The sequence below is a fragment of the Callospermophilus lateralis genome, chromosome 7 (genome assembly GCF_048772815.1).
Source record: "Callospermophilus lateralis isolate mCalLat2 chromosome 7, mCalLat2.hap1, whole genome shotgun sequence".
In the NCBI taxonomy this organism is placed as follows: domain Eukaryota; kingdom Metazoa; phylum Chordata; class Mammalia; order Rodentia; family Sciuridae; genus Callospermophilus; species Callospermophilus lateralis.
The window spans coordinates 1,496,242-1,509,134 of record NC_135311.1 but is presented as its reverse complement, the minus strand read 5'-3'; the positions used below and the strand labels follow the sequence as shown (position 1 = coordinate 1,509,134).

General features: G+C 51.9%; 3 non-coding genes across 3 annotated transcripts; 1 reads left to right on the top strand and 2 right to left on the bottom strand.

The window, feature by feature from the left end:
• Positions 1-1,352: 1,352 nt before the first annotated feature.
• On the top strand, positions 1,353-1,424 carry Trnaq-cug (transfer RNA glutamine (anticodon CUG)). Its single transcript has one exon. It is a non-coding gene; the product is annotated as a tRNA-Gln (tRNA).
• Positions 1,425-6,020: 4,596 nt separating this feature from the next.
• Positions 6,021-6,094, bottom strand: Trnan-guu (transfer RNA asparagine (anticodon GUU)). The gene has a single exon. It is a non-coding gene; the product is annotated as a tRNA-Asn (tRNA).
• Positions 6,095-9,807: 3,713 nt separating this feature from the next.
• Positions 9,808-9,970, bottom strand: LOC143405305 (U1 spliceosomal RNA). Its single transcript, XR_013092023.1, has one exon. It is a non-coding gene; the product is annotated as a U1 spliceosomal RNA (small nuclear RNA).
• Between the last annotated feature and the right edge of the window lie 2,923 nt (positions 9,971-12,893).

Sequence of the window (12,893 nt, the reverse complement as noted above, 5' to 3'; positions counted from 1 at the left end):
TTGATGCACTATAATTGTACCTAATAGTAGGATTCATTAGGCCATATTTGTACTTACAGTTAATTTAATCAACCTCATCGTTAGTACCTTTCATTTATTTCCCTCCTCCTCCCACTCTTTAAAATGTTAAGGGTCCAGGTTTATGGTTCACAAACGAAGGCCACCCAGAGAACTTTCCTGCGATGCGCGCACATTGTTATTTTGAGATGTCATATCCATCTTTATTGATCATCTGTGTAACTATTTAACTTTATGCAGTACTCATGAGCACATAAGTACTGTGTAAACTGTGAGGGAACCTGGGAACACACACCCTAGGCACAGTAGTGAGTGCTCTCGGGTACTCTGATTGGTGGAGACTCTTTAAAAACCACCCAACTTTGGGGGTTCCGGCAGAGACACTGGAATGGATTCAGTTTGGCCACCTCTCAGGAAAGAGTGTGTCTAAGTGTCAGGGCCCTGCCCCCTGGCGAGGCCGTGTATGGTGGATTTTGAGTCACAGGCAGGTATGTTCTTGTTTCAGTATTAATACAAACACTGGCAGGGTTTGGCACAGACCTGTAAAGCCAGTGGCTCAGGAGGCCCAGGCAGAGGGAGGTGGCAAGTTCCAGTCTCCACTCTTGGCAACTTAGTGAGGCCCTAAGGAATTTAGGGGGACCTGTCTCCAAGACTAAAAAGGGCCAGGGGTTTCACTCAGTGGTTCTATGCTCCTGGGTTCAATCCCTGGGAACAAGGAAAAGCAAAAACAGACATTAAACATGTTTGAGGGCTGGGGTTGGGGCTCAGTGGTAGAGCACTTGCCTCACATGTGTGAGGCACTGGGATCAATTCTCAGCATCACTCATAAATACATAAATAAACAAATAAATAAATAAAGGTCCATCAACATCTAAAAATAATTTTAAAAAAACCATGTTTGACTGGTTTTTATTTTAATTCAACAAATCTGCATTCATTGTGAAAAAGAATATATCCCCTTCCCAGACAAACAAACCCATCTTAATTATATGAAAAACAGATGATACACCTTTACCTAATTGCGTCCTGTAAGCCAAGGCACTCGGGAGTCCCGGTCCCATCTTGACAATCCTGGGGTTTCCCTGGGTCAAGGGAAAAGTGGAAAGACCAGGAAAAGGAAAATCACAGTATCGCCTGCAGAACTTCCACCTGAGGATAGGAAAGTGGTCACCCGAGGAGAGAAAGTTGGGGGCGCACGGGTACTTCCTCTGCCTGAGCCTAAAGAGCATTTGGCCCCACTTCTCTGTAGCGCAGACGAAGTCCCTGGCACCGGTCCCTAGGCTTGCCATTCGTCCCTGGGCACCTCTGAGCACGATTCAGAGCCCGCCCTTGTGGGTTCCATGGTGTAATGGTGAGCACTCTGGACTCTGAATCCAGCGATCCGAGTTCAAATCTCGGTGGGACCTTTCCCTTTTCTTTGTCGGAAGTCCCCAGCCGGCCTCCCAGGGACCCAGTAAGGACCCAGCACCAGCCCCGTCCTCCGCGGACCCTGAGCTGGGCAGGCGGCGGCCACCACCCCGAGAAGGCCTTCGCTGCGAGGCCTGTGCTCGATGCAGGCGGCCACTGGTGGCTCTGCATAGGCGGATTCTGTCCAGAGTTTCTGGCTCCTCTTCGGAGGTGACCCCTCCAGCGAGCGGCGGCGTGGAGGTCCCGTCGCCAGGGGACCCGAGCTGCAGCCCGAGCGGCGAGGCGAGGCCGCGGTGCCCTGGCGCAACCCGCCGGGCCCCAGGGAGAGGAGGCGTCGCGCCGCGGCCGGGGCCCAAGTGCGGTGCTCTCTAAAGCCGAGCTGCGGGCCAACTCGGGACCTGCCCACTGCCCACAGTGTTCTGCGGCGCTGCGGCGTCCAGCCACGGAGGGGGCTGACCCCGGCCGCGCCGCGGAGCCCCGGGAGGCCACACGGCTGGTGCCGAGCAGAAACGGGAAGGGCAAGGCGCCGGGGGCGGCGCAGCCCAGCCCAGGTCGCCGCCTGTGGCTCCTCCCGGCTCAGGGAGGCTCCCTCCGGTAGCCATCCACGGGGCACGCCGCCCCGGACGCAGCCCAGCACTTGCGGGGCCTGGGTTCCCGCACCTTCCTTTCTGGGCAGGCGGGAGGGGGTCGAGCGCAGGGAGGCACAGACCCGCGGCTTTCTGGCTCCCTGGTTTGGACTGCAGGAAGGAAACGCACGAAGCCCGCTCTCCCTGAGGCCGGTCTGCAGGGCCTGGGATGGGACACTACCCCAGCTCCAGGCAGGGCCACACTGAATGACAGAAGTCAAAGCAATTTGGGGACAGAGTGGAAAGTTCACCACCTGCACCCCCCCTTCTCCATGGAAGCAGGTCCTAAGACCCTCACGTGAGAGGGATCCCCCTGTACCCAGAGGAAAGAAGCATCTTATCTCTGAGCCAGGGACACGTCATGAACCGAGGGGGCCTCGCTTGGCTTCCTTGCTGATCACCTTAGATCCCTCTCCTTTTGTGGCATCGTCTTCCTGAACTGCCGACCACTCTCAACAATGCAATGCAGAAAACACCTCTGGGTCCACAGCTTACTCCCTTCTCTTCCTTAGGACGGAGGGCACTGTGGCAGGAAAAGCTTGTGACTAAATAAATATGCAGGCTTTCCTCTTGTTACTCTGTGTCTTCCTTATAGAGGCCTCGGCCATAAGCTGGGGATGGGCGAGGAATCAGCATTTCCCCTGCCCTCCATGTAAAAATGCCATCCACCGTGCAACTATGACACGTGATGGAGGCAGTTTTGAAGCCATAATTTGATTCAGTATCCCCCTTTAAACGAGAGAAAATTCCCAGGTACGATGAAGTCTATGGCTCATTCTCTATAGCTCCTTTCAGGGCAAACCTACTATAGGTTGAGGGGTTTTCCTGGACACTCCTGGGAGCAGGAGTCCCTGCTGCTCAGAGAGGAGGACTGCATTCTCCCTCTGAAGGTCTTCCGCCTCCAAAAAGCTCCAGTGATGAAACTTACATTTAAATAAAATCAGCATGAAAACTTTATATTGTCTCACAGTGTCAGGTTTCAGTCCATGGTCAGCAGAGTCTATTTTTGTTTCTTTTTTTTTTTTTTTTTTCTTCCTTTTTAAAATTTTGAGCTGTGGTGAGGCAGAAACATCACCCCAGAAGGATGAGGCAGAGGAAAGTTGCTCACCCTCTGGCAAACAGGAAGCAGGAAAGGGTCAGGGACAAGACACAGTCCCCAAGGTCATGCCCCCAAGGACTCACACCCTTCTACTAGGTGCCACCTTCTACAGATTCACCACCTCCAAATAATGCCGTTAAATTGTGAACCCCTCAATGCATCAATCCAGTGAAGTTAGAGCCCTCGCAATCCAACCACTTCCCCCAAATTGGTTCACCTCTGATCAGGACTCCACTGGGGCCAAGCCTTTGTGGACTGGATGTTCCAGATACCAACCTAACGATTGGTTTTCATCATGTCCCATGCTTTTAAAAAATTTTACATTTTACCTGTAGATGGACACAATATCTTCACTTAGTTATTTTTATGCAGCGGTGAAGATTGATCCCCCGGCCTCGCACGTCTAGGAGAGCACTCTACCGCTGAGCCACAATACCAGCCCACGATCTATTTTTGTGCAGTTTCACCCCAAATACTGTCACTATAAGTTGCTTTTGCCTGTTGTTGCAGGGTAGTGTTGCAATGGATGGATGCATCATTCTGTATCCATTCCTTTCTTGATGAACATTTGAATTGCTTCCAGTTTGGGGACGGTCACAAAACAATGTATTAAAAAGAAATCATTTTTTGTGGATATGTAATGTATGAATTCTGTCTTAAATGTGGTATCCTTCAATACTAACTTACTTGTTACTTTGTGAGTGGATATTTCATTTATAAATGCAAGTTCATTCAGATGTTATGAAAGCCCAAAGCGGAAGTCTATGCACTTTCCTTTATATTTCATAATTACAGATAAAAACTTTATCTTGGATATTGTTTCCTTTGGGCCTATTTTTAATGTAGGCTGCACACATCTAGGTCTATTACCAGATTATCTCATTTGATTTTTTTTAATATTTACTTTTTAGTTATAGTTGGACACATATTTGTATGTGGTGCTGGGGATCCAACCCACTGCCTCACACCTGGTAGGCGAGCACTCTACCTCTGAGCCCCAGCCCCAGCCCATCTCATTTGAATTATGCAAAAATTGCACGAGTAATTAACATTCTCTTATTATTATTGTTATTTTTTTTCCATATGACTCTTGCAAAACTAAGACCAAGAAAACTGAAAGAGCTGACTGTAAGATAGAAGGCAACTGGAGGTTCCAGGACGATCCTTACTAATGAGAACTGTCCAAAATTTCTTCGTTTCTTTTCCTTTTTCAAAAGAATGGTGAACAAAAATGCTGCAAATTCTGTGTTTGGTCTGGGTTCTTCAGAGAACAAACCCAATAAGATCCAAATATAATATGTATAGAGAAACTTACTGAAAGGAATTGGCTCACATGATTATGGAGACCAAAAGTCCTAGATGAGAAGTCAGCCAGCTGGAGATCCAGGAGAAGTGATGGCCAAGTTCAAGTCCTCTTATGGCTTGGAGATGGGGAATCCCCAAAGCTCCCGTGTGAGCAGGACATGAAATGATCAGATTACGAGAGCTGTAACCTGCATTCATCATTTGATGCCAAGAGAAGAGAGAGACAGACTCCTTGTTCATTAACCACACGTAGTATGTAAAATCCAAGAGCTCAAATATTGAGGAGAGCTGAGGAAAGTCATCCAACAGCCCTCAGGTACCTGTTACAGGGGGCAGGATTCTCTTGGCGCCAATGATGTGTACTGGATGGGCTAATTTTGAGGCCATCTCTACTTCTGTTAAAGAATAATATAGAGACACTTCTCTGGATGCTAATTCATTGCATTGTACAGGAGGGAGCACTGGCGCTGTCTTGTACCCAAACCCATATTGATAAAGAAGAGAGGAATGGTGAGGAGGAAAACCATGGCTGGAAGCACCAAGATATTCCTCCTGTTGAGGCTGGGATCTGGGTTAAACTCTTGGTCCCCAGGGCAGCAACGTTCAGACATGGGGCTTTTGAGAAGCAACTGGATCACGAGGACTCTGGCTAATCCATTGATAGGTCCAGGATCCAATGGACATTGGCAGGTGGCAGAAACTAGGAGTTAGCCAGAGAAACATGCCCTGGAAGGGTATGTTTTGTCTCTGACCCTTCATAATACTCTCTCATTCTTTCTGCTTCCCAGCACCTTTGGGGTGAAGAGTTCTGCTCTGTCAAGCGTTTCCCACTGGGATGTCCTTCTTCCTCACCATAAGCCAACAATGATGGGCCCAAGCAACTATGAACTGGAACCTCTGAAACTCGGAGCCAAAGATAAATGTTTCCTTCTCTAAGTTGATTTCTCAGGTATTTTGTCAGAGCAATGTAAAGCTGACTAACACACTTCCTTTGCATAGGTGGCTTGTCAGAAAGCTCTTACAGTGGTCACTTGGGCCAGAGTTCTCCAGCCCTGACTAGGCCACCACAGAAAACAACTAGTTATAGGAGGACTTTAAAGCATCCAGGAAGTTCAGCTATTCAGAAAATGCGACGGAATATGTGTATGTGTCATGTGCACTGGGCCTTCTGATGGAAAGCCCCTTGGCTAGGCACTGCACCTACTAGACTCTCAGAGTGATAGCACACTCGAAGGAAGACAGGCTTAAAAAATTAAAATAAAAAAAAAAAAGGAGAGGATTGATTATCTCATGATGCCATGGTGGGGGCATTTTTGACAGAGCAATCAGCAAATCCAAATCTAGGGTCCCAGTGCAGATAGCATACTAACGTCTATCTCAGGTCGCCCCTGAAAGGGTTCACCTTGGTCGTCCTGGCGGGTCCCTGGGAATTGAATGTCTAAGTGTGTCAGGTGCCAGACTGCTATGCCATCAAACATTGTAGGAAGGCCTGGTGGCATGACGGTGGCAGGCAGGAGGAGGTCGTGCTGCGTGAGAGCAGGAAGGAGGTTAAAAGAGCTCGCTGGCGTCCCTGGGTGGGCTCGAACCACCAGCCTTCCGGTTAACAGCCGAACGCGCTAACCGATTGCGCCACAGAGACAGGGTCCTGGGGCGGGACTCTAGGCGGTGGGTAGTAATGACCACGCGCCCTAGGGTTTGCAGGGCGCCCGGCCCAAGTTCCAAAGCCAAGAGCATCCAGGGATTCAAACCATAAATGGCTGTGTTTGTCGCCTAGGAGACTTGGCGACTGCGGGATTCCGAGCCAGAAGGGCTGCGGAACGGCCTTGGCCCGGCGCTAAGTCACCCCGTCTCAGAAGTCGCAGCCCGGGGAGGCGCCGGGTGGGTCCTAGTGGTGGCCTTCTCTGCTCTTGGCGCCACGATCACCCTGGGAAAGTCCTGTGCCCACACGACCGGCCGCTCGCCCCTGCATTTCGGATTTCTGTGTCCATCAGTGGGGCTCCACGATGGCAGAGGTCGAGGACGCGGTCCTGGGTCCCCTCGCCGACTCCCGGACTCGGCCCTCTTCGGGCGCTCACTTAGGACTTGCTGGACCAAGCCATGGACGTCGTCAAGTTGGAGTCCCCCAAGAACCCCGAGGGCGGATTTCCCAGAGCTCAGCAAAGGCGAGGTTCTTTTTGGAAGGCTCCCCTGGCGGTGGTTTCCCGGTAACCCCGGGAGGCCGGGAAGCCGTGCGCACGGCCTGCGCGGTCCAGCCGGAGCTCCCGGGGCTGGGGTGGGCGAGTGGCCGCGCCGGGAGCGGGTGGCCTCAGGAGGCGGCGGCGTGGCGCTGCACCCCGCCACGGGAGCTGGTCCGAGGTGCGCATCGCCTAGGGCCGACGCTCCGGAGACGGGAATCGGTTCCCACCGCAGCCGAGTGAGAAGAAAGGGGAAAGCAGAGGCGTGAACGGGCGGTAAAGGCGACGACCGGCGGCCGTCCCCGCAGAGCTGCCGCATATTCCAGCTGCTCGGCGTGGACAGGCCTCGGAGAAGCAGCCCCGCGGCGTCTCGCGCGGTTCTCCGTAGCGCACCGAGGCCGGCGCTCCGCGCGCTCCGCGGCAGCCTCGGCCGGGATCCCAGCGCGCAGGGCCCTCCGCGGACGTGGCCTCCCTTTTCTTTCCATCCACTCCGACCTCCGCGGCGCTGGGCCACTTACCTGGACGCCAGTGCGATACTTGCCTGGGCTCCAGAGTTCTCTGCGGTCGGGGACAGGAAAGCCTACCCTGCGCATCCTACCTAGAGGACAGGTTGGAGCGGTCCTTTCCCTGCCCGAGAGGTGACAGGGCCAGTCCTCCCCAAAGCGCAAGCCTCAAAAAGTGAGGCGCTGCCCCTGGATCGTCCGAAGGTACCAACCAAATGAGAAGTGAGAAGAGATTCAAGGCTACCTGGATATTCTAGGTCAGCTCTGACCCACGTCCACTGTAACATTACTGATCTCTGTGTGGTGCTGCGGACCGGACCCAGCGCCTCACACGAGCCAGGCACCGCTCTACCACCGAGCCCAGCGCCAGCAATTTTTAGCATTTATTTTGCTAACAGTAAATGACTCTCTCTCTCTCTCTCACACACACACACACAAACACAAACACACCATGTATTAACAAGAAATCCTGTTTGTGGGCATGTTTTGTAAACTCCATTTTAAATTCCTTATTCTTCAATACTGTGAATGAATATTACATTCAGAAATACAAACTCATTCAAATGTTGTGAAAGCAGAAGTGAAAGGAAAGTGACCCACGACACTGAGAACAACCAAGAGGTCTTTATTGCTGTGGTATCTGATTAACACGGGAAAGAGAGAGAGAGAGAAAGGGGGAGAGGGATGGGGGCAGGGGTCAGATGTGGATTTCCATTGCACCAGACGGGTGGGAGCTGAGTGTTCACCCCTGAGTGGGGCTGAGTGTTCACCACTGAGTGGTGCTGAGTGCTCACCCCTGAGTGGAGCTGAGTGCTCACCCTTGAGTGGAGCTGAGTGTTCACCCTTCAGTGGAGCTGAGTGTGCAGCCTTGAGGCAAACAAGTGATAAGGAACCAGGAGGGTGGGGGTCCAGTGTCCAGCCTACTCTACAGCTAACAAGAAGCCTATGCACTTTTCTTTTGTATTTCATAATTAAGGGGAGAGAACTTAGCTTGGAGGTTCTTTCCTTCCAGCCCAGGTTTAATGCAGGCTGCACTAGATTATCACATTTGAGTCATGCAATAAATCCACGAAGTACTTCATATTGTTTTTTCATAAGACATTTGCAAAATTGAGGCATAGTACATTCATAGAGCCAGCCCACGGTCAACTGGTGGATCCAGGACCGAAAGAATGAGCTTCCCAAAGGGAGAGAAAACCTAATGCTTTTGTAGTAATGTCAGTTTGTCTGAGAGTATCCAAGTGAGGCAGGAGAAAGGGTTAAAATGGGCAGGTAGGAGAGTTGGACTCCTTCAGGTCAGGTTTTTATTCAGCAGGGCTGAGAAACTACAGACACACGACAGGCTTCATCCAGGCCAGGCCTACTTCTGGGTTAGCAGAGAAAAATGAAACAAAAACAAACTAACTGGTAACACACCTGCTGTCTGGTTCTTAGACCCCCAACACAAAGGGACACAGAGTAACCAGACTGGATCAAAGAACAGGTGAGGAGCCCATGGACACGAATGCCTTCCTCAGGATTGGGTGGGGGCTAGCTCAAATAGCTCGTGTAGATTCATATAAATCACTAGATAATAGCCATTTTCTGGCATGTCTCTCCCTTTGTGAGCCCCATCTTCTTTCTACTACTCGAATGAACCCTGTTACTTTGCTCTCTCTCTCTCTCTCTCTCTCTCTCTCTCTCTCACACACACACACACACACACCCCATGTCAGTGTATTTCATTCTTCAAATTCCTAAGACTCTAGGGAACCCAATCCCACACTCTGTGCTACTCACACCATTTCCAGCAGCTGCATTGGAAGGCTGCTTTTGTTCAGAAGCTCCTCCATCAAGGATCTAGAGCCTTGGTAGTGAAAACAGCCTTGAGAAAAGGAAATTCCTAGACTCTTTAAAATTCAAGTATTCTCAGTAAGGCGCTAAAAGTTGACCTGTCCTGGACCACGATCTTATATGAGGAAGGAAACCTCCACGCTGTTGGAAAGGAGTAGAGAAGGCTTTTCATCAAGCTAGATCAGTCTGTAGAACTCCAGACCTGTACTTGCAGCGTTCTGAATTCTCGGCTGGTAACCTCGTGCACCTAGGTTTTGGGTGGTGGTGGTGTTATTTTTTGAGGGGGAGGGGGCATGTGGAGAGAGAGCCGCGCTGCCAGCTTATGCTACTTAAGTATCCTATCAGGACTATCTGGGAGCTTGAAGGTCTTGGAATTGGTCCCGGAGGTACCAACAGAGGGGGCCAGTGTGGTAGAGAACGCGCCTTAGAAGAGTGTCCTCCATTGGGCCAGGTAATTTGTATTCGATAGAACTACAGAAATCAAAGCGAGAATGAGATCAGCAGTCGCTTACAAGACAGAACGATCAACCGACAGCAAGCAGCATAAACCACTGGTGATTTTCTTCAGAAAGATTGACCAATCCAGAGGCATCCCCATCTTGAGTAAATGGAAGGAAAGGTGACAACTGTAATTACCTGCCAGTAGACAGGTATTTGTTTGGGTAGGGAAAAACTCCTTTAAAATCTCCTTAGCTTTCGGAAAAACCATTTCCACTCTCAGGTTCAGCAAAACCTTTAGGAGAAAGGAGCACACCATTTGATAGAAAGGATGGCGGAAAGAAGTGTTGCAAAGTATGCAATTCCTTAGAAGCTTTGACATCTGCTGTTCACCGGTAAACGTGTCAGGGAGAGCGCGAACGCAGTCCCCACTACCACAAATTATGCAGTCGAGTTTCCCGCATTTGGGGAAATCGCAGGGGTCAGCACCTCCGCAGTGCAATGGAGAAGCCTCGCCCTGGGAAAACCACCTTGGTGATCATGGTATCTCCCCTGCCAGGTAAGTATGACTTGCCCGCCTGCCCGCCAAGCACAGCCTCATTGCCCTCCACTGTACACACACGGTCACTTCTCACCCGCAATCCCGGGCCTCCTTAGTCCTCACGCACAGCGAGTGTACCCTGTTTAGAGTCGTGCGCTTGCTCCCACAGCACGGCAAACGGATCGCCTTTCTGCTGCAGGTGCCCGCTCAGCAGCCCCGCGCCCCCTTATCTACATACGCCCGCCCCTGTGATGACGTCACGGAAGTAGCCCCGCCCCGGACCTGCGCCTGGCCTTCGGTCGGTCCACCGCTCCCTGCCCGAAGCGGTCCACTCAGCCGAAGTGCGCCCCCGCAGCCGCTGCGGGAAGTGCGCGGCCGCTCCCTCCTTCACTCGCGTCCCGTCTGGGACTCGGGCGGTGCGCGGCGCCCCTTCTCCCGGAACGTGGGTTCGTTGTAATAGAACTTCTCTCCCCAACCCCGACCTGCGCCCGAGGATGTGAAGGAGAACCGGCTCCCTGGCACCGCCCCTCCTCGGTGACCCTTTGTCTCTTCCCGGCGGGCCCGGGTCCTGTGGCCCAGGACCCAGGAAGTCCACTCGTGTCGGACAGGACTTCCCCTGGCCAGTGGAAACGCGGAAAGGCCACGAAGGAAAACGAGCGGTGCAGCAATCCCCGCTCAGCAGGGGAACTGGCCACCGAGGCAGGGACCGCGGCCTAGAGGGAGATCGGAGGCCCCCCGAGGGACCCCACAAAGGACCCCGGCACCAGCCCTGTCGGCGGACCCTCCTGCGCTGAGAAGGCGGCGGCCACTACCCCCGAGAAAGCCCGGGGCGCTGTAGGCACGACGCCTCAGCTCCGCCGGGGGAGCGCCTCGCACTCGGAGGGTGGACGGCTGGGCCTTTGCTCCAGGGCTGTGCTTTATCCAGAGGCTGCTTTTATTCCAGGCGGTCACTGGTCGGCACTGGTGTCCCCGTGGACACCGAAGGTCGCGGTGACAGCCGCTGTGGAGTTGACTTCGGGAAATCTCACTCCGGGTCCGAGCTGGGCACCAAGCCGGACCCCTCCGGCGAGCGGTGTCGTGGACGTCCTCGCCCGCGGTCTGCAGGCCTCTGTGCGCAGCCGCTGGGCTCCAGCGAGAGGATGCGTCCGGCCACCGCAGGGTGGGAAGGCGACTTCCTTCTCGCTGGCAGAGGAGCCTGGAGCCTGGCGGAGCCCATCACTGCGCAGAGCGTTCTCCAGGAGCGAGACACGTGGTTTCTAGGGCTGGCAATCTGCAGCTCCCTTGAGGAGCCAGCCTACCCTACGTTGAGGGGTTTCCTGCAAGTAGATCCCTGCTGCGCAGAGGAGGACTGTTCTCTCCCTTTGAAATCCCCTGCCTTAGAAAAGTGATGAAACTTAAACAAAATCATCAGGTTAGTCAGCTTTTAGGATCTGTGATGGTTTCAGTCCGTGGTCAGTGGATTTTTTTTTTTTTTTTTTTTAACCTGAAGAAGGCAGAAAAATTGCTGCAGAAAGGTGAGGCAGAGAAAAGTTGCTCACCCTCTGGCAAACAGAAACAGGAAATTGTCAAGGACATGGTCCCCAAGGGCATGCCATCAAGGACTCTCTCCTTTCTACTAGGTGCCACCTTCTACAGGTTCCACCACCTCCCAATAATGCCATTAAATGATGAATCCATCAATGGATCCCTCCACTGAAGTTAGAGCCCTCGCAATGCAGTCACTTCCCCCAAATTGGTTCACCTCTGAACACCACTGCTTTGGGGGGCCAAGCCTTCAACACATGAGCCTTTGGGGCTGTTCCAGATGCCAAGTAACCATCGGTTTTCATCACTTCCTATGTTCTTGCGCTGTTCCACCCACAGAGCCAGAGCTGAGGCCCAGTGCCTAGGTGCAGAGGACCTTGTCGCGGCCACAGCCCACGAACTGTACACCAGAGCCCATCGTTTGACCCCTACAACAGGTCAGTGGCCTCAGAGTCCTCATCTTACATATGAGAAAACAGACAAAGACGTTAAGTAACCTATCCAGGCCACTCAGACGGTGAGTCCAGAATTCAAACTAGGAATTTGAACCTGAGGCAGCCTGCTCCAAAAGACATGTTCAGAACCACTGTGTGTGTACTGCTCCGAAGAAAAGAGAAATTATCTTGAAAACAAATGTAACTATGCATGTTATTCCCTTTGTATAAACACCAAAAGAAGAATCATAAGACAGGAATAAAATTTCCCAAATATGCTCAAGGTCCACCTTCCTCCCTACAATGACTTTCTTATCCTGGTTACTGCTCCTCAAAAGTCTTCAACCTGGGGCTGCGGTGGTGGCTCAGCGGAGAGCGCTCACCTCACACGGGTGGGCGAGACCCTGGGTTCCATCCTCAGCACCACATAAAAGGAAAGAAATAAAATAAAGGTATTGTGTCCATCTACAACTAATATGTGTGTATGTGTGTGTATAATAACCACATATCCGTATCCCCACCAGTAACTACTGTTATGTTAACATCTTTATATGTTTCTCTTTAGCTTCCAATCTTTTTTTTTTTTTTTTTTTTTTTTAAGTTCTGGGGTTTGAACTCAGGGACACTCAACCACTGACCCACATCCCCAGCCCTTTTTTGCATTATATTTAGGGACAGTGTTGCCTAGTACCTGGCTAAGTTGCTGAGGCTGCCTTTGAACTTGCAATCCTCCTGCCTCACCCTACCCAGACACTGGGATTACAGGCCTGCATTACTGCACCCAGATTTCATTCACTTTTTTTTCTTTTTTCTTTCTTTTGCCTTTCCTCCTCCTCCTCCTCCTTCTCCTCCTCTTCCTCCTCTTCCTCCTCCTCCTCCTCCTCCTCCTCTTCCTCCTCCTCCTCCTCCTCCTCCCCCTCCTCCCACTCCTCCCCCTCCTTCTCCTCCTCCTCCTCTTGACAGGTCTTTATTTATATGTGGTGCTGAGAAT